The sequence below is a fragment of the Physeter macrocephalus genome, chromosome 4 (assembly GCF_002837175.3).
Source record: "Physeter macrocephalus isolate SW-GA chromosome 4, ASM283717v5, whole genome shotgun sequence".
NCBI lineage: Eukaryota > Metazoa > Chordata > Mammalia > Artiodactyla > Physeteridae > Physeter > Physeter macrocephalus.
The window spans coordinates 64,265,167-64,286,064 of record NC_041217.1 but is presented as its reverse complement, the minus strand read 5'-3'; positions in this window follow the sequence as shown (position 1 = coordinate 64,286,064).

Genomic DNA, 20,898 nt, shown 5'->3' with positions numbered 1-20,898 from the left:
TAGATTTTTTGATGATGGCCATTCTGACCTGTGTGAGATGATATCTCATCGTAGTTTTGATTTGCATTTCTCTAATGACTAATGATGTTGAGCATTCTTTCATGTGTTTGTTGGCAATCTGTATATCTTCTATGGAGAAATGTGTATTTAGGTCTTCTGCCCATTTTTGGATTGGGTTGTTTGTTTTTTTGTTATTGAGCTGCATGAGTTGCTTATAAATTTCAGATACAAACAAAAAGAGACATCAGGTTAAGAAAATGTTATATAATAGGGTTTTTTGGAGGTTGCCTTAGGGGTTCCACTGAACTTGTGGTCAGCACATCCATTCTTAATGCATGGGAGTCTCCAACATGTTAGAATAGATTGATAAAGGTTATACTTAAGTATTTTAAAGCTTAAAAAAAAATCCAGTTGATGATATGTCTGAGCCTCATAAGCTCTTGCTGCCTAGACAGAGTAAAGATGAACTCCAGTTCCTGACCAAATTAACACTTACCTTCCTTGTAAAATGGGGATAGTAATTCACTTTCCTTAAAGGACTGAGATGAGGATGAAGATTGATGAGGCCTGTAGAGCATTTAGCAGAGCACTCAGCACAGAATAAATGCTCCCAATCAAGGTTAAATGTTGTTGCAGTGGTTGTAGCTTTGTTGCTGCTGCTATTCAGTCATTCAATAGACTGTACACCACACCTGTACTAGACACAGTGACTTCAGAGAAGACACTGGAAGTCCAGTCCCTCAAGACACTCAAAGACGCCAGGGAGAGATGGACATGTAAACATGTTCTCATACAAAGTAGCAACTCCTCTAAGGTATGGACAAAGTGTTGCAGGCACCCAGAGGGGAGCCAAAGAAGGCTTTACTGAGGGGGCAATCTCTTATAGGTTTAGATGAGATCATGAGGGTGGAGCTCTCCTCAAGGGATTAGTGTCCTTCTCAGAAGAGAAAGAGATACCAGAGCACTCTCTCTCCACCATGTGAAGACACAATGACAAGGCACCCATCTGCAAGGCAGGAAGAGAGGTCTCACCAGGAAACGAGTCTCCTTGCACCTAGATCTTGGACTTCCCAGCCTCCTGAAATGTGAGAAATAAATGTCTGTTGTTTAAGCCACCCAGTCTATGGCATTTTGTTCTAGTAGCTCAAGCAGACTAATCCAAAAGGTGAGGTGGTCTTGGAGGAATGATGGTGAATGCTGGATACTGAAGCAGAGGTCACCCAGGCAGTGTGAGGAGAAGGGGCTGGAGAGTAGCTGGGAACCAGGCTACGAAAGGCCTGAAAGAGCAAGCCAAGGATTTGGAACTGCTCTTACAGACCTCCAGAACTAACAGACTTGGATGAGGAAATGATGTGAATTGATTTTATTTTCTATGACTATAAATCTGGTACCAATGAGGGAAGACAGAGACTGGAATTTAAAGACACAGGAGGAGGGCCCTGCGGAGTGGAGCAGGCAAAAGCTATTCAAGACGTGGTGGAGGGTAACAGCCCCATTCAATTCTCTGCAACCTGGCCTGTCAATGCAACGTCTGTGCTCAGAACTGGTCAGTTGTCACCAGGGCCTCCTAGCCCCTGCAGTCCTTCTGGCGAGAACAAGGCTTGGGGGATGAGGAATAGGTTTTCAGTTTGATCCTCAGTACAGAGACGAAGCTGAAGAGAGCTGCAGTGTTTAAGAACAAAGCCAGAAACCAGAAGCCATCCTTTTTGCTGATATGAAAGGGCCTTCATGTGCCCCAGAAATACCCAGGACATGGACATTTTGATAGGTAAGAATAGAAGATGGTATGTGAGGGCTCTCCAGTCCTATTCCCAACCATACATTCAAGTGCATCACCTTGATTTATGCATTTCGTTTTCACTTCTGAAATGTACTTGAGGAATCATATTTGGAAGCTGATCTTCAGAAAAGGAACTCTATTCAAAATAAAGAACAGGATGGCCAACTGACCTGGTTTGCCCCAGACTGATCTAGTTTTAGCACTAAAATTTTCCTATCCTGGAAAGCCCCTCAATCCCAGGCAAACCAGGACAGTGGGTCACCCTAAAGAGCTATAATAAAATGCTACAAAAAGACTGTGATTCAGTATTTATGAATTTCATAGCAGACAGATATGATTTTTACTGGGTGAAAATGAGGTGATGATTTTTCCTCTATGTAATTTTAGAATGCCATACATGAGACCACATACAATGCACATTTCCTTTAATAAAGCCCAACATGTTGACCTATGAAAGACAAGAGGTAGGAAACCAATAAAAATATAATAGTAACAACTAACATATTGGGCATTTACCATAGGCTAGACACTGTTCCAAAAGCTTTACATAAATTAATTCATTTAATCCTCACAATAGCCTTATTGTAATCATCCACATTTCACGAATGAAAAAAATGGAGACACAGAGATCACATACATAAGAAATGTATAATGTGGAACTGGGATTGGAACCCAGGCAGCCCGGGTTCAAAGTCCATGCTTTCAAATATTTCTTACATATAATTACTCATATTTACCGAGTTCCTACTATGTGCCGATCATTGTGCCAAGTATGCTTTCCATAAAGTGTGTCATTTAATGTTAACAGTTGTCTGTCTGGGTCTAGATAGATTATTCATTCATTCATTTTTTTTCGACTAATATTTGTTGAGCTTATGCTTGTTTGAGAATTATAAAATTTTTATAGGTGAAGGAGGATGAGAATTTAGACCAAAGTAGCAGCAGTGAACATGGAAAATGGAAATGAGAATCAGGATTCAAGAAAAATTTCTGCAGTGAAAACATCAGAACATATGATTGATTGGACATGGTGAATGTGGGAAAAGAAGTAGTCAAGGATGACTCTGAGATGTTTTACTTGAGGAACTAGATGGATAGTAATCCACCAATCAAAAGCAAGACTATAAGATCTACTTTGAGGGGGAAGATAATGAGTTCTTTTGGAATGTGTTAAGTTTCAGCTACCAGGGAACATACAAGGAGATATGGCCAGAAAGTCCTGGAAATACATCTGGAGCTTAGTAGCAATGTTTGGGAGCCCATGGCCTAGACTTGGTGATTGAGATCACAGGTGTAAATAAGATTATCCAGAGAAGAGAAAAAGACAAATGATAGAATCCTAGTAAAAGTCAACATTTCAGGGGAGAGCAGAGGAGAGCCTGCCAAGGAGGCTGTGAAGACTTGAGAAGTGGGAAGAGAACCAGGAAACAAGTGGTTGCCTGGAAACCAAAGGAGGGACAGGCGATGGACAGTAGGGCCTGTGCCACAGGGAGACCAAACAGGAAGAGGACTAAAGCAGATCAATTAGGACCAGTTTGGGACTGAGAGCATAGGTCAGAATATGATCAGACAGCAGCAAGGGACACTGGATTCCAAGTCAGGACTGGAATAAAATCAACCTCAAAGCTTAAGGTAAGGCTAGGCCTATCCCTGAGGAGTTAGGGACTCCAGCTGCTGAGTCTGAAAATTAAAGAAGCAGGATGGTGGGCCAGGCATATAGGTCATTGGTATTTACACATTCATTTCCAGGTGCTCCTCCAGGCCAGAAGCCTAGCTCCAAAGAGCCACAAAAACAAAGCAAAAGCAAACAACGTTTTTTTAATCCTTTCCTTCTGTAGCATAAAAAAAGAGAGAGTGAAAAATAAAAAGTAACTGCCCTAATGAAATTCCCTGTGCAGGTTTACGGCTGCCTGACCTCTGACCCCAGGCTGGAGCATGACTGAGTCTTATTAAACATCAGCAAAATATGAGTGAAGAGAGGGATAAGCTTTCCAAGGGCTTCATTTCATTTCCAAACCCAAATAGCTCGCAGTTGACCTTGAAACTATGGGAGATATTTTTCCCTTCGAGATGATAGAGAAAAGACAAAGTCGTGACAGAGTTCTGAATGGGAATCATCACATTCATGGGAAGCAGCTCTGTTTTTAATACACCCTGGGGAGAAAACAGGGAAAGTTATGAGCTGAGCTAAGGAGAGATAAGTGAATGCGAATCTGACCCTCATTCAACTCTAGGCAATTCAGCCCAGAAAGGAAACATGTTATTTGAAGTCAGATGTTTGCTCTTTTTATAGGAGTTGCCTATTGTTTATCTCTATACTCTTTAACTGGTATTGCCCAGGTATTTCTTAGGCTCTGAAACCAGGTTCCATATCTAAATCTGTGTGATCATCCAAGCATAGCAAGGTCTCCCCACTACTCCACCACACTTCATTTTTCATGTAGCAAAAGGATCAAGCAGAAATTCCAGAGGGAAGAGACACCGCCCAGGCCTCCCCCATTCTGCCTCTTTCAGGCTGATAAGCCCCTGTCGTAAATTTTACCAGGACTGGAGGCTTCAACCTGTTGCCATCAATATGCTTTTCTCTTGGCAAGACACCAGCTCAATCCCCCGAGATAAATCCATTATTTGCAGAGTCCAAGAGGCTTGTAAGAGGCAGGTGAAGGAGTAAGAAAAGCCCCTCCGGCTCAGGGCAAATCATCCTCCTTTGCTGTTTGCAGCCCTCAAGCTAACGTCTCATCCTGGCTGTGCTCCTGTCTGGGTCTCAGCTTCAGTCCTGCCCCAGAACGATGCGGTATTTTCCAGTCCTCCACTTCACCCTCCCCCACCCTCTCTTCCCAACTGTTGTCAAAGCAACAAGCTAATTCACTGGGAAGTTCAATGAGGAGAGATGGTGAGGTGGGAGGGATGGGCTGGGAGGCAAATGCACTGAGATAAGAAAAGCACTTGGTCCTCGTGGAAGGAACACATGGAGGATGCTGGGCTGTATCCCTACAGCACATGCTCCCACTTGGGCTGTTGGACCAAGGACAGAGCTCTAGAATTCATTCTCGTTGGCCTCTAAAGGTCCTCAGGCTTGGAGCATGAGGAGAGAAGGATGCTAGACTCTCAGGTTGGTTTCCACAACACCGGTTTGCATGTTGAACACTACTCTCTACATTCAGCCAAAAATATGTATTGGCTCCAAAGACCTTGACCCAGCCTGGTCTGGTTGTGTCCTCTCCTTCTATTCTTCCTACTAGGAATAGGAAAGGAAGCTGCCTGATCCCTGAGGCTGCTAAGGCGTAGCATGGAACTTTGGGGCTCCTGAGCTTAATCCCAGCTCGTTCCAATTCCAACCATTTTCCCCAAACAAATCACTCTTTTCTGGTCACGTCAGCAACTACTTTTGCATGATTGAGTGGATCAGCCATACAGATGAGACAGCTTGGCTGTTGGTGCTGCCAAAAGAAAAACTCCAATCGATCTGGTGTTTTTCATCTTATTGACAAGAGTTTAATTCAGTCAAGATGCATCTCATCTTGGGCAGGTTTCAGACCTTGGAAGAAGGGGAATCTCAGTGTTGACTACCTCAGCTGGAAACTGGGTCTCAAGGCTGTGTTGATGAGTGTGTCTGTAGCAAAGTTGGAGGAAAGAATCCATTTCAATGTTGCAACAGTCATCCCCAAACTTTAGAGGGGGGTTAACATCAAATAGCCATTTGGTTCTGTCTGGACTCTTCCCCCATATGCATAATTTTAGAGAATCCAGTGAAGCTATAATTTCTTTTTAAATATTTAAAGTTAATTTTAGATTATTTTATTTTGAGATTGTTGTGTGAGTTTCACAGTATCTTTGTGCTCCCCTAGACACAAAGGGGGTTGCTCCCCAAAACCAACTGAGGAATCAAGTCTCTGCCCCACAGGTCAGGGACTGACCTTACCAATGCTAAGAGGACAGCTAAGTTGTCCATAATTCAGGGCTGTCTCTAGGGCAACATTTATGATATGTGTAAATAGGGCTTTGAACATATCCTCCATTCTACCCTATCCCAGCTACTCCAGCCTATAGCTGCTCCTCAGGGAAGCCTGCACTAGAAAGATTCATGGGGTTCTCATGGAAAGAAGGGCTGGAGAGAGAAATCCCCCCCATTTTTCCATGACAACATGTCTCCTGAGAATAATGGCTAACATTTATTGAGCTTTTATTATGTGTAAGGTACTATTCTAAGTACAGACACTAATTTAAACTTTATAACAACTTTCTGAAGGTGGTACTATAATTATGTCCATTTTACAGATGGGGAAACTAAAGCACAGAGAGATTGAGCAATTTGCCCAGAGTCACACAGCTAATAAGTGGTAGTGCCAGGATTTTAGCAAAGGAAGTCTGACTCCAGAGTTCATGCTCTTTGCCTCTACAAACCAGAAATTCTCAAACCTGGGCATGAAGAATCATCTAGAGGTCCTATGAAAACACAGACTGCTGGGCCACACTCCCAGAGTTTCTGATTAACTAGTTCTGTATGGAGCCAAAGGACTTACATTTCTTGCACATTCTCAGATGATAAGTGATGGTGTTGGGCCACACATTGAGAATCGTGGGTCTAGAGAAAACTCTTGATAGAACCTTCTTTTCTTCCCCACATACTCCTCCAATCCAGAAAAAAACGCTAAATGAAAGCATTAATTATACTGAGTAATCTCATGAGATCAATCAATCAGCCAGCCTTTTGGGAAGCCTCGACAATTCCTTAGCACTGAGAAGCTTCCAAGAGCAGAATCATAGCTTTTTCACTGGAGCCTCACTTGGCCACTGACTGGAAATGTAGCCTGTGGGAAATTACCAGCCAGATCTGGATCCTCTTCTTTTTTTCTATTTATACTCACTCTTTTATTGATAACACATTGTTTCTAAGCAAATGAGTACCATTAAACAAAACATAAATAGCATCCATTTGTTAAAACTCCCTTTGTAGATATTGGTAAAGTTATATCTCCCCAAGTTAATTTTTAAGTGCATCCTGTTCACTTCAGGGTCACTTCAGGAATATGTACAACCACAGAATATACATACATACGTGACGAAAATCAAAGCAAAGATGGAATAAAAACCGAGCAGTTCTGTAAGACACAGAATCTTACTTCTACCTTACTTTTATCTTATTCTGTAAGATAAAAGAATCCTTTCCTTTATGGGGTAAAGACCAGACACAGAAATGCAAACCATAAGACAAACTCAAAGAAGGAAACACAATAGGCTCTGAGATATACAGTTTCCAAGAAGTTCTTCAACATACCGAGATCTAAAAGATATTTCTGTCATTAAAAAGGGATCCAGCATGATGTGGCCCATAATGTTCTCCATAACATCTCCATGTTAAATACAAAAATGTTTCCTAGAGCATTCCTTGGGGGAGTCCTCAAAGGATCCTTCAGGCTTCACTGTTCTACAAATATGGATGCTACAGGGTTTCATATGTCCAGGCAAATGCCTTGTCCACAGTAGGTTTGCAATAAATACTTGAAGAGTAAAAACACTCTTAGCAGTTTAGCTCTTCACTATTTATACTTTGAAATATATATATAAAGAGAGAGTACTACAATTGCACTTCTTTCTAAATACCCTGTAATTCTGATACTTTTGCCACTGCCCTTCCATCCAACTTGCTAAGTTGCATTTAATTTTCTAACGCTTGAAGACTGCTATTAGATCATTATGGTGAAAGTCACTGCACATTTTCTTTTAAAAATAAAGTCCAGTTTTTCTTAAAAGATTTATCATTATGCACTCTCATCAAATAATCCACTAATTATTCTTGGTCTGTAGATCTCCATTCTGACATTTTTCAGTACCATTTGTAGCAGAATGAAAATGCCTCAGACCAGGAGTCAGAAGGCTGACATTCCAATCCTGTCCCCATAGCTCAGTAACTGTGTGGCCTTCCTTCTCTCAGACTTGGTTTTCTCATTTGTTAAATGGGAGAAGGAAAACTCACCACATATTAAATACTCTCTTTTAAGATAGCTAGTGGGAAGCAGCCGCATAGCTCAGGGAGATCAGCTCAGTGCTTTGTGACCACCTAGAGGGGTGGGATAGGGAGGGTGGGAGGGAGACGCAAGAGGGAGGAGATATGGGGATATATGTATATGTAGAGCTGATTCACTTTGTTATAAAGCAGAAACTAACACACCATTGTAAAGCAATTATACTCCAATAAAGATGTTAAAAAATAATAATTAAATAAATAAATACTCTCATTTATTAAGAAAGAAATTTTAAAAACTCTAAGGGACAAATGTTAACTCTTATAATTACGAATTAAAATTACAATAATCGTCCCACCTAATGGTCATTGACTTGTTTTCCTCCAGTGTGGAATAATGGGTGTGTAATCCCTACCATGGCCACTGGGGCTGAAGGGATAGACTCACACCAAGGGACAGTGGGAAGACAGCAGTGCTTCAGCACAGCTCAGCCAAGGTTGCCCAGATCCAGAGGGTGAATTCAACAAACACGTCTACACCAATCATTGGAGCACAGAGGCCTGGGGCATAGCAGAGCCAAGGTACCAAAAAAAGAAAGAAAGAAAAAAAAAAAAACAGTGTTGGATGGAGAACGAGGGATATGAGAAGAAAAACAGTGAGTTGAAACGGGAAAACAGGAGATAGTCTGAAAAGAATTCTGGAGGTGGAAAGCCAATCTCCACAGCTGGACTTTAAAGACTTCACACATTCTATTTGTTGGGGGCAGCCAGATCTGTCTAAAAGGATAGGAGCCAATCACACGGATACTCTTACCGGGTTTGTCTTACAATTAGTGGCATATGTTTGCAAGCCTGCCATGAAACAGGGAAGACCTAATTGGCCAGCCCAGATTTCAAACTTGGACTCACCAAGCTAGTCTCCTCACTGAGGCCCTCAATCTTAGGGTAAAGATGCTAGCATCCTGCAAGGTATTTGTTACTAGTAATAGTTAATGTGAAGTTTGCAAATGTCTTGTCTATTCATATGCATGCTTTATCTATGTATATAAATTAGAACAAAGCTGAGTCTCTCCCTACAATAACCCTTCTCTCACTCACTGGTATTCCAATGTGTTTCTTGAATTAAAAGGAAGAATGGGTTAACAGCCAGTGATCTGATGATTGCCCATAAGAGTGTAGCATCTGACATTAGGGAACATCAGTCAACCAGGGGAAATGGCTGGAAACCACTGTTAAGCCAGGTGAGATGAGTAGCCTCATGGAGATAACATAAGAGCTGACATGGAGTAGCTGTTGAAGGCCTGTATTTCAGAGAATCTGGGGAGAGTATCAAGACCCAAGGGCTCTGTGTTCACAATGGCTAAGAGTAGAATCAACCTGATTATTAGATGGTCTTTCACAACCCTGGGCTAATGAGCCATCTTGATGTTGGTCATAAGGCTTTCTCCCTAAAAGAGCTCAAATTCATAATTTGGCTTCACTCATTTAGATTCTTTTTAATAACAGTTGTAGTCAGATGTTGATTCTAGAATAGAAAGGTGTTCAATCCAATTCTTTCTTTTAAAATGATTCATTTGCAATTTATGTATTACTAACTTGTGGTAGTCAGCCTCCAAGATGACTCTCAGTGATCCCACATCCTGGTATTCACCCCCTTGTGTAGCCCTTTCCTACGTGGCATCAGGGTTGGTCAGTGTGGGCAATAAAATAAAGCATAATTGATAATGTGTGACTTCCTACACTAGGTCATAAAAAACATTGCTGCTTCTGCCTTACTCTCTTGGATCCTTGTTCTGAGAGGAGCTAGCTGCCATGCTGTGAGGACACTCAAGCAGATCTATGGAGAATTCCACTGGGAGGGATTGAGGCACCAACTTTCTAGCCACGTGAGTGTGCCATCTTGGAAGCAGATTCGCCAGCCCTAGTCAAGCCTTCAGATGACTGCAGACTCAGCTGACATCTTGACTGCAGTCTCATGAGAGTCCCTAAGCCAGAAGCACTCAGCCAATCCATTTACAGAAACTGTGTAGGATAATAAATATTTATTGTTATTTTAAGCCATTAAGTTTGGGAATAATTTGCCATATAGCAATAGACAACAAATATATAACTGATGTGCTAATTACGAATTACTTTTTATCATTCATTCAAACCAGATACTCAAATATCTTTATTTTCCAAAACTTTTTAAAAATTTGATAAAGACTTGTTGCTAATTCCCCATAAGTGGCCCAAATGAGTTTCAAGTTTTATTGTACTTATGTGAGTCTGTTTCTTACTTTGACCAATTGATAATATTACTTATTTGGGATTAGAGTCTTTTCTCCATTTTGGCCCCTCATCTAGGGAGGAGGGATAAATTAGGAGTTTGGGATTAACATATACACACTACTATATATAAAATAGATAACTAATAAGGACCTGCTGTATAGCACAGGGAACAGTACTTATATTTTGTAATAACTTATAAAGGAAACTAATCTGAAAAAAATAGATATATATAAAAAACGGATTGTCATCTAAAATCTGGTCTATTATATGTTTGCATGTATTTTATGATGATATCTAGGCTATTTGGGTCATGAATTAACATTATTTGTGCTGATTTCAAAAGCTACAGAGTCTCATCAAAAGAATTGATCTTATCAGAGGAGTTTATTTTCCTCCCAAGAATTTGGCAAAATTTTTTATGGTACCAAGAGTGAATGGGCAGCATAGGTGAACCCTGAGGATCTTTGCCACCTCTAAAGTAGATCAAAAGGTTTCAGAATTATTCTTCTTGTTTAGCAAAAATCAAAAGACAGAAAACCTAAAACCCAAACAATTCTGTCCCACCACAAGAAAGGTGTGAACCAGAAGCGCTTTCAAAAGAAAAGTGTCCTGCTTAGGACAATGCATCATCCTGAAAGTCTACAGACTCCATTTCCTAGGGCTTCATGATTTAGTTGGATGTGTACATTCTGAGAACATCAGGCACAGAAACATCTGGGAATCAACAGAAAAAACATATTCCAAAGTCAATATAAACTCTGTTTAGATTGTTGCCATCCTGAATTATATGTTCCCCTCTAATTAGTGCAAATAATCAAAAGCTAGCAGTATTTACAAAAGTCTTAGCTATGACTTATTTTCCTCAAGAAAGAGTTACACCCATCAACTGCAAATTGGGAAATAAAAGAAATCAGACTCTAATCAAGACTGTAGCCTAAAGGCCTCAGAAAAATAGGCCATCCAGAGGATATTTCCCAAATATTCCAGCATAGTTTTTTTCCCAAAATACTTCTAGTGTCCCGTATTACCTGATGAGAATTTCTTTGCTTTTCATCCCTGTACCTCCAGGAAGACTTCCTGATACCTTGACTGTGTGAAGGACCCCTCCTCTGTGTACCCCCTCCATTCAGTAAGCAGGCTCTATTCCTGTTTAACTAATTTTAAGCCTGCACTGCCTAGCACAGAGCCTGGCACACAATAGTAACAAGTAATATGTATTGACTAAAGTGTACACTGGACCCATGATTTTCATAACATTTTGCTCTTCCTCATATTGTGTTTATTAGACAATTCTTTTTGATTTATTAGACAAATCTTTTTGATTTATTTTCTCTGCCAACCCCCCTTTATAGCTCTTATTCTAAAAGTCTATGTTTCACTTCAGTTGTTTGGATCAACTGAAGGCAAAAAATAGGACCAAAATCTCCACATTTCCACTTAGGCTGTGAGAATACTACAGCCAAAAAAAAAAAAAAAAAAAAGCACTACCATGTAACTTTATTCCCACTAGGATAGTGATAAGCAAAAAATAGAAAGTAACGAGAGTTGGTGAGGATGTGGACAAATCAGTACTCTCATATATGACTGGTGAGAATGTAAAATGGCTCAGCCACTATGGAAAACAATTTGGTGATTCCTCAAAAAATTAAACATAAAAGTACTGTATGACACAACAATTCCTGCCCTGCTTACTAACCCAAAAGCATTGAAGACAGGTGTTCAAATAAAAACTCATACACAAGTGCAGAACTATTCACAATAACCAAAAAGTGGAAACAATCCAAATGTCCATTAACTAGTGAATGAATAGATATACAAAATGTGGTATTTCCATACAGTGGAATACTATTTGGCCATAAAAAGGAGTGAAGTAGTGATATATGCCACAGCGTGGACAAGCCTTAAAAACAGTATGCTAAAAAACAGAAGCCAGTCACAATAGACAACATGCCATATGATTCCATTTATATGAAATGTCTAGAACAGACAAACCTATAGAAACAGAAAGTAGATTAGTGGTTGCTTAGGTCCGGGAAAGATGGAAAGGTAGGTGGATGACAGCTAAAGTGTAAGGGGGGGTCTCTTCGTGGTTATGAAAATGTTCTAAAATTGACTAGTGATGGTTGCACATATCTGATATCTGTGAAAAGCCATTACATTGCACACTTTAAATGTATGGTATGTGATATACCTTAATAAAGCTGTTTTTTTTTTTAAAAAAAAAACTATATGTAGCCTGAGGGAATTCACTGAGATGTTGCAATTGCTCTGTATCCTATCTAGGGTGGTTGTTACAAGACTCTATCATGTGTTATGATCCATAGAACTTTATACTCCAATAGGTGAATTTCAGTGCATGTAAATTCAAGAAAAAACAACCACATGCTTAGTTGGAATTATAAGCTAGGATCCATGGTTAACTTCAGTTGAGCCAGGTGCAGCTAATTAAAACTTCCTGTATATGTGCAAAGAGAACACTCAGACCCTAAGAGCCAAGTCTGAACCAAGTTCCTTGGGCTACATTCTGCAGTTGAAATCCAAACAAGTACAAAGTCACTTCTGAGAGATTATCACCCATGTAGCCCTGTCTCCACTTCATGCTTAAAGCAGAGCTGTTGATTCCGTGGTCCAAGGTTTCCTTCCAGGTCCCAGAACAACCCCTGGGATTGCTCTGAGATCTCCCTTTCACATGTACCAGATTCTGAATTTGGGCCCCAAATGTAGAGGGGCAGGTGGGATGGGAGGAACTAAACCAGATCACTATTAACATCTCATGTGTGCTAAGGATGCCTCAAATTCTAATCGTCAAAATACCTGCTGAGCCTTTTTATAATCCCAGCCATCAGCTCCAGTCCCCTGTGACTCTGCCTGGAGACTGATAAACTCTATGGTAGGGACCACATGAACTTACCTGAATGTGCCAGACTACACTGCACCCAGAGGCATGAAGTTTCCTGAGAACATGGACCACCTTTATCAACTGGGATTAGATGTAGAAGCATATAATGGAAAGCCCCAAATAACTGAGACTTAAACACAGAAAAAGTTATCCTCTCACATAAAAGAGGTCTGTGGGGAGGCAGACTAGGATTGATATGAAATCAACAGGAACTAGGATTCCTTCCCACTTCCTGCTGCATCATTCTCAGTGTGTGGCTTCTACACTTATGGTCCAGGATGACCACTGAAGCTCCAGATACCACATTCAAATTCCAGGCAGCAGGAAAGAGAAAAGCAAGAAGGTCAAAATGGGCACACTTCCCAGCTGAATCAGCTGTCTTTAAATAGCCCTCCTGGAGATCCATGCAAAGGTTACAGCTGGATATCAATGACTAGAGTGTGGTCACAGGCTACACATAGGTGCAAGGAAAGCTAGGAAATGTTTTTAACTGGGCACATTGCTGCTCTCAGTGATACATTTCTGTTCGTTGGGAAGAAGAAGGAATGAATGCTGGGCAGACCACCTGCAGTATCAGCTATACCACCTCATAATTGTCTGGAGCACCTTGCACCATCCCTGGGAGGAGCTCATTAAAGGCTGTTGGTTTGATCTGATTGTCGGCAGCCAGGAGGTCTGATCTAGAAGTGGCTTTACTTTCTGCTTACACCAACAGGCTTTCTCTAGTCTGCTCCATGGTACAGGGGCAAAGCAAATAGGCATGATCCTTCTAGTTTTTGTGAATTAAGAATTGGTCAGAAACTTGGAAACCACAGCTACAAGTGAAAATGAAAGAAAGTCATTTCAATTTTCTAAACCACCAAGACTTCTCAGTTAGATTAGAAATGAAAACTCAATGTGTCATTCTCTGACCTCAGACTCACCCCATGATTCTCCCACCCACAGAGTCACACAGACTGATGGAAAGCAGTTTCATCTGATGGGGTATGGAGTCGAGGGTATAGGTACCTGATGTACCAATTCTCCCCTAAGGGAAAGTCCTGCATACATATTCCCTCAGGAGCAGAAAGATAGATTCATGGACGAGCTCCTCTTGTCCAGTCTTGGTATTTGTAAAAACCCCTTCCCTATAAAGCAAGGAAAATGAGATGCAAAATTAGTTAATTGACTAGTCTACTTCGAGAGGCAAGGCTAGGACTAAAATTTGGATCTCAGCTCCCAGTGCAGTGCTCAAATCAACACAACCCAAGATATTATTTTTTAAAAATCTACCATTGAGAACCAAATGCTTGATATTCTAAATATCTTGAATTGCTGTCTACACTGATCTAGTTATCCAGATAAGAGTCTGATTCTTGATTTCACCTTTCCCAAACTGTGTCTTGGCTTGGTCTCTTATGAAGTCATCAGTTTAATTCAATCATTGGTTATTGAAAGCTTACTCAGTGATCAGCAATCTGTTATGAGGGGGATACTAAAGGATCATAAGATACGGCCTTATAAAATTATTGTATTGGTAAGACACATGAATTAATGAGGCTAATTTTTTTTTAATATTTATTTGTTTATTTGGTTGTGCCGGGTCTTAATTGCGGCATGCATGTGGGATCTAGTGCCCTGACCAGGGATCGAATCCAGGTCCCCTGCATTGGGAGCGCAGAGTCTTATCCACTGCTCCACCAGGGAAGTCCCAATGAGGCTAATTTTTAAATAAACACACCAAAGACTATATCCATGTGAGTGGTACCTCACCTTAGCAAGCATTTAGCCCAACAATGGTGTCATTGCTCAAAATGACAATAGATGAACAAAATTCTTTTCAATAGGTGGACCAAATAGTACTAAACATCCATAATGGCCGTTGGGTCTTTTTGCTTGGAGAGTGCAATTTATTTTCTACGAAAAGCCAAAGTGATTCAAAGCAAAGTCTGGTAAAGTAGGTGGATGATCAATTTGTGTTTCTGCTGACATTCTATCAGCCCAGGGTAGCCTTCCTCCAGCCCTTTTTTTCCATGATAGAATCATCCTTGTGTGTTTAGGCCAGGGGTTATGAAAATTCAGCATGCATCAGAATCACCTGGAGAGCTTGTTAGACCATAGGTTGCTGGGCCCCAGTTTCTGATGCTTCATGTGTTGGTGAGGCCTAAGAATTTACATTTCTAATAGGCTCCCAAGTGATGCTGAGGTTGCTGGCCCAGAAACATTGGGGAACCACTGCTTTAAGACAGTTATTTTAAATTTCCCATCATATAGCTACACTTTATCTGATATAAATCATCCTTGCTCTCAGGGAACTCCTTTGCTGCCTCTCATGCTACGTCTTGGGTACTTTGGGGCCTTGCACATCCCAGGGATGCAACTAGACATGTGCCCATGGTCCCTACTAAGAATTTATATCACCTTTCACCCAGAGCGACAGAGGATGGAGCTAATGTCTGTGACTGGAAGGGCTCACAAGCATGTCTATGATTAGAACTTGATCCTTGCCTAGCATCCAAGAAAGTCATAGAGGGTTAGAACTAGAAGGGATGTTAATAACATTTAATCTAATTCCCTCCATCCCGAATCCTCTCATTTTAGACCTGAGGAAACCAGGGCCTAGAGATGCTAAGTGAAGTGTTCAAAGTCACCCAATAAGTAACAGAACAGTTACATGGGATCCATGAGAAAGTATCACAGTCCCCTTCCACCTAGAGAAGACAGGATTATATCTCACACAATCAAGACCAAATGCAACTGAGGGAGGTCTAATGTGATATGTGCATCCCCCAGAGAACAAGTAGTGCAAACCAGAGTGCGTATTTCTACCCTTTCCATCTTATAGTAATGGGGACTGGAAACATCACTATTTACACCCTCTGTGGTAAAACATTCCTTATACTTAAGCTATAACAGCTTTCTCCATGGTCACCGCTAAACCCGAATGTGTAGGAGATGGCAGGGAGAGGTGAAGTGAAGGTCAGCTAGAATACTCCCACTTTTTTTAGTGTAAACATTCACTGTGTTTACATGTCAGCAGAGAAATGGTCAAGAAACCACAAATAGTTGATCTGGCTGACCCCCAATAGTGCTTTAAGCATCAATGCAAAGTCAGCATCAGGTCTTGACCTCTTTTCAATCTGGCAGCAACTGATGGAAAGGCACCACTGTTTTAGAAGTTACATGCAAGGAAAAGGCTGCCATGGAGGGTAATGGGGGTGCAGGGTGGGAAGAAAGGCTGGAGAGTGCAGGGAGGACAGAACCTGGGGAAGCCTGGTTTCTGTTTTTTTGTCTGCCTACTCTGGAATTGGCCGAGTTTCTAATGACGGATTTGGGCTGCAAACCTCAGCCATCTGGCCCCAATGCCCCGTTCCATTCACTCTTCCTCACAGAACCCTCCCCACATCAGTGCCCCTGGAAAAATACATAACCCCCCTGAAGGAACTATTAACATTGCCTTTTTCATCATCGCCATCAAGCTTTGCCCCTTTCCACCCTCAGAAACTTGCCTTCTCTAGAAAAATATCTCTGACTAAATTGCCAACCTGCCATCCCTGAGCAAACTTTTAGGCATAATTCCTTACAGTGGGTCGAGTGATTCTTGAACATGAGCATTTTATCTTCTCCTGATTTTAGTGATTAAAGCAGGTCTTTTATTTCTTTAGTGGGCTTTGGCTTATGTTTCCCTCATCACTTTTCCAGTTCTTCCAGATCCTCTGCTAAACGCATGAGGTGATGATTGTTTAGGTACCAGGAAAAAGCAGGCAGGTCAGCACTCCTGAACTGCCCCTACATATTAGGGCTGTGATGGTCTCAGAATGCTGCTTTGTTGCAGGCTGGGAGAGCTTGAAAAGATCCGTCTGGGAAAGGTCTGGAGAGGTGCCTTAAAGAACCCACCAGGGGGGCTTCCCTGGTGGCGCAGTGGTTGAGAGTCCGCCTGCCGATGCAGGGGTTACGGGTTTGTGCCCCGGTCTGGGAGGATCCCACGTGCCGCGGAGTGGCTGGGCCCGTGAGACATGGCCGCTGAGCCTGCGTATCTGGAACCTGTGCTCCGCAACTGGAGAGGCCACGACAGTGAGAGGCCCGCGTACAGCAAAAAAAAAAAAAAAAAAAAAGAACCCACCAGGGCAGGTGTGCGTGGTTGCTATGGTTACCAGGCAGCTTTGGAGGTCTATCCACCTCCTCCTGACAAGGCAATCTTTCTCTACGAAGCACAAAGAGAAGACGCTCAGGGACTCAAACCCAATTCACTCCAAGAGCTGGGAGAGCAATGACAGTCACATCAGTCCACCTGTCACATGCCAACAGCCAAGTGAGGGGTCACCAGTGCTGTGAGGGGAACACACGTGGAAAGCTGCTTTATGAATATTTGTTCAGATAGAATGAGATTAAACAGGGAAGTCAGAGCCAATGTTCCCTGCACTCTCTGAGTTTTGTTCTGTTTTGCTTGGTTTCTGTTTTCTCTCGAACCAGAACTAACATCACATCTGTCTGTATGGTTCTCGTGTGCCTGTCAGCCAAGCAATTGGACACAAACAGGGCTGGGGCAGTGGGGAAATACTTGGGCTGGGACCCAGTCAGGACTGTCTCCTCTTTCTACCTGAGCCTCAAACTGTGGTTTTCCAGGCTCCAGATGGTGATCATGATTGTTAAAAAGCAAGCATTATCCCTGTTAATGAGGATAATAAAACTGAACAATTCATGAGGCACCGATAACATATGGAGCCCCCTACAAAACACAGATTTACCCAGCATTATCAGGAAATGAGGTTTTCCACATCAGTGAATTTTCTGGAAAATTAGGCCTTCCCTCTTTAGTATCAATATTTTTTCTGAAGATATTAACCATTTGGGATGGAAATATGTGTCAGATATGTAATATACTTTCCTATCTTGCTAAACAGTTGATCAGATACTGCATACACCATTTTACTTGGATGTCTCCTCATGAACATGCACTGAAGCACAGGTGGGAGGGCTGTCCATCCATAGCATGTTTTGGTCTTTATTGGGACAGTCCACTTCGCCTTGACTTAGAGGCAGCTGTATGCAGGTCTGTCTGCGGGCCACCAGTAAGCTCCTTATGCGGAAACCAGGGCTTTTTATCCTTGACCTTATATCCCCTACAGCCTTGCCACGCAAAAGGTGGTCCCCAGAAGAGGAAGTCAGCACCACCTGGGACGTGATTAGAACTGTACACTCTCTGGCCCCATCCCAGACCTGCTGGATGAATTAGATTCTGAATTTTAACAAGATCCTCAGGTGATTCATATGCACATTAAAAGTTGAGAAGTATCATCCTCCAGCTGTGCTTGCCAGCCTGTCCCCGACTAGTTACATCATGCTCACCTGAGGATGCCTATTAGAAATATAGGACATGGGGCCCTGTTCAGACCCGAGAATCAGAATCTCTGGGAGTGAAAGCCAGAAATTTATTTTTATCTCACTCAAGGGGCAATTCTGATATGCACCAATACTGAGTATCCAGCCCTGTGCTTTGCTCATAGGAGGTACTCGATAAGTTTTTTGTTTTTTTAAACTCACTTTACTTCCCCTTTTAGTAAACAAAGCGAATCCACGAACTTTTGCAATGCCTTGTAAAGGGTTGCTCACCACCGAACCATCATTTCTGGAGGGAAAGTAACCATGGCTTCAGGCACATACCTGACGTTTGGCCATGCCCGACGATCAATGCTCTAACATCACCAGGGACAAAAGGCTCAGCGTGAGAACGCCTGCCCACGCCTCCCTAAAAGAAGTGTTACTTCTTCAGCTCCTCCATCCCCTCCTGAGGTTCCGGGAATTTGAGATTGCGCGGGAGACCTTCTTAATTTCCGCCGCGAGCTCCGCGCTGCGGCGTCCGGGCTCAGCAGCGCCGCCTCTGTCAGCTGGTCCTCCAGGCTTTGGCCGGGTTCGCCTGCGCCGGGAGCTCTGGCGCCTCTGAGCGGCGTGGAGCTCGGAGACGCTGGTACGATGCTCCGTAAGGACCATCGCGTCCTCCCATCCCTTCCCGCCGCTCGCCAGCTTCTCCCGCTCCTCGGCCTCTCGCGGGAAGCATGGAGCCCGGCCGGAACGCGGCGGACCTGGGGCGACAATAGGATGGAGAAACGCACCCTGAGTGGAACCCGGCAGTGGACCCCCCGCTCCCCACTCCACACCGCAGCCCAGAAACTCCGCTCCCCGCGCGAAACCTCCCCTCGAGGGGCACACCGTGTGGCCCGGCGCACCCGCGGTCTTCAATAAGTTTTTATTACATTGAATGGAATGCTTGTCTTTGTTTTCATGGTTATCCTGTCTCCTCCTGCACTAGCAAGCTGACAGGTTTAGTTCTTTTTGTCTAAGCGACAAAAAGCCCATTTCTAAGTTTCTGACACAGTGGTTAAGATCTGGCTTTACTAAGTGAAAGAAGGCAGACACAAAAGGCTAGCTATTGTATGATTGCATTTACATGAAACATCCCAAATAGACAAATCCACAAAGACAGGAAGTAAATTAGTAGTTGCCCAGGGATGGGAGGGAGGGGGAAGGCATGACTGCTAGTAGGTATGGGGTTTCTTTGCGGCGGGGGGTGGTGGAATGATAATAAAATGTGGAATTAGAATTAGATAGCAGTGATGGTTACACAATCTTGTGAATATACTAAAACCCACTGGTTGTACATTTTATAAGATGGAAATGTGAATTATATCTCAATTTTTAAAAGATCTTAGTGTTTAGAATCAGACCATCTGAGTTTGAATCTGGCCCCTTCCACATCCTAGCTGTGCTACCCTGGACAAGTTAATTTACCTCTTTGAGACCCAGTAGCATGGTCTGGAAAGAGGATAATCGAAGTGCCCATGTCATAGGTTTGCTGTGAGATATAAATAGGACAGTCTTTGAAAAAGTGCCTGGTACATTCATAAGTGCTAATGAATGTTTGCTGCTGACTTTGAATCCAACAATCTCAAACTTTAAGATGCATAAGAATCACCTGGGGAACTTGACAAGATAAATACCCTTTAAATTTTCAGATTTATAAGCCTAGAGTTTGGCTTCAGAATCAGCATTTTTAATAAACTTACCATTCTGATACAGATGGTCTGGGAATGACACTAAGAGAAATACTGTTCAACACCTTTGTAAAATGGAAAAAATTGATAATGTTTTTAAGAAGCTTCCCACTTAGGATGTAGAAAACTGGGGGGAAAAATCACTCCTTACACCAAAAAAAATAAATGTCAGACAATCTACAAATCCACAACTTTTCTTGAACCCATCAGAGAGCTGGGACTGAAGGGCGACCAACTAACCCAAAATTTAAGTAAACTACAGGCAACTCCCAAAAGAGACAAACACGAGCACTTGATAATTTGGAGCAAACACCACTAGACCCAGATAAGAATAATTCAATTAAAACTTTCAACACTTTGCTAAAGGCTGAGTTTAGGCTGACAAGAAACATAGAACCCCTGGAAACACAGACAAAGGAGAATTATACACACTCTCACAGGCTCTTCTCCATAGTGGAAAAGGTGGGAAATATGCATGATGAGATGAGTAATTTCTATAAAGAGAAACTATAAGGAAGAATCAAATGGAAATGCTAGAATGAAAAACATGGTAGCAGAGATAACAAATGCCTTCAATGGGCTCATCAACAGACTTCAAACAGCCAAGGAAAGAATAAGTCAATGTGAAGATAGGTCAATAGAAACAACACAAACTGAAACCCAAGAGAAAAAAAAAAAAGAGTGGGTTAAAAAAAAAACAGAATAGAGCACCCAAGAACTGTGGAACAATATCAGTCTAATATGCATGTAATTGGAATCCCAGAAGGAGAAGAGAAAGCAAGGTAGAAAAATATTCAAAGAAATAGTGCCTTTAAATTTATCTTCATTCCTTCCATTTTCAGTGCTTCATTTCTTTGTATAGATCCAAGATTCTGTCTGGTATCATTTTTTTTTTTTTTTTTTTTTTTGCAGTACGTGGGCCTCTCACTGCTGTGGCCTCTCCCGTTGCGGA